This window comes from Lissotriton helveticus, chromosome 7 (assembly GCF_964261635.1).
Source record: "Lissotriton helveticus chromosome 7, aLisHel1.1, whole genome shotgun sequence".
NCBI lineage: Eukaryota > Metazoa > Chordata > Amphibia > Caudata > Salamandridae > Lissotriton > Lissotriton helveticus.
Genome location: NC_136068.1, coordinates 1946330790 through 1946331553, shown reverse-complemented (window position 1 = coordinate 1946331553; position 764 = coordinate 1946330790). Strand labels below are relative to the sequence as shown.

Below are 764 nucleotides of genomic sequence, written 5' to 3'. Positions count from 1 at the left end.
GGAAACAAGCTTCCGAGGACCAGTTTCGGATTCATAATCCTCATCAGCCAGGCTATCTTGAATCCAGTGGTAGAGTGAGCAAGGGACCCACGTCTGGGCATACCCTGCCAACTTAGGGTGAACAAAGCCCAGTTGACTGGGGGTGAGTGTTTGATTTGCTCAAACGCTCCGTACATCATCTCCTTTTGTATCGCAGTAGAATAGTGGACATCATATGCCAGGCTAACTTCTCACAATTACCATATTACTTCTATTCTAATTTTGTTTATCCTGTGTCCATTTAATGGATGTGAGTGTTTACAAAAAGGGCAAGCAATGGTGAACCTGAAGTATATGCAGAGTGTGTGTTCAGTGCTGTCCAGGGGCACAGGTGGTTTCAATGTATGAAAGGCAGTGACCTGCAAAAAGTACATTCACAACAAATAGTGTTCTGTTCCAGTCTTGTATTTAACATGTAAATATCCAGAACAACATGTATATTTATTCAAAAACAAATGTGTGTGTAGAAAGTTAAAAGGTACATTTCTCTCACCTCTGTGTAGACACAGAGTCTGTCTCAGATGAGGCTGTAAATCTCTCCATGGAGAGGAATCTTCTGTTCCAGGCTCATTCCTCACCCTGGGGCAGCTCTGTCCAGGGAGACGTCCTTGTCTGTCAGGAAGGTTGTACTGGGAAACTGGGACTGAGGAGGGAGAGACAGGTACAGAGAGAGGGAGAGAGAGACAGAGGGAGAGGGAGAGACAGGTACAGAGAGAGAGAGACAG

The 764-nt window shown here is 45.2% G+C and overlaps 1 long non-coding RNA gene across 1 annotated transcript in view; it reads right to left on the bottom strand.

Annotated features, from left to right (window-relative positions):
- Positions 1-568: 568 nt before the first annotated feature.
- Positions 569-764, bottom strand: part of LOC144767899 (uncharacterized) — a 5379-nt gene continuing 5183 nt past the window's right edge. The window contains exon 3 of the long non-coding RNA XR_013598379.1: positions 569-682. This is a non-coding gene — a long non-coding RNA (uncharacterized LOC144767899). The remainder of the gene's footprint in view (positions 683-764) is intronic.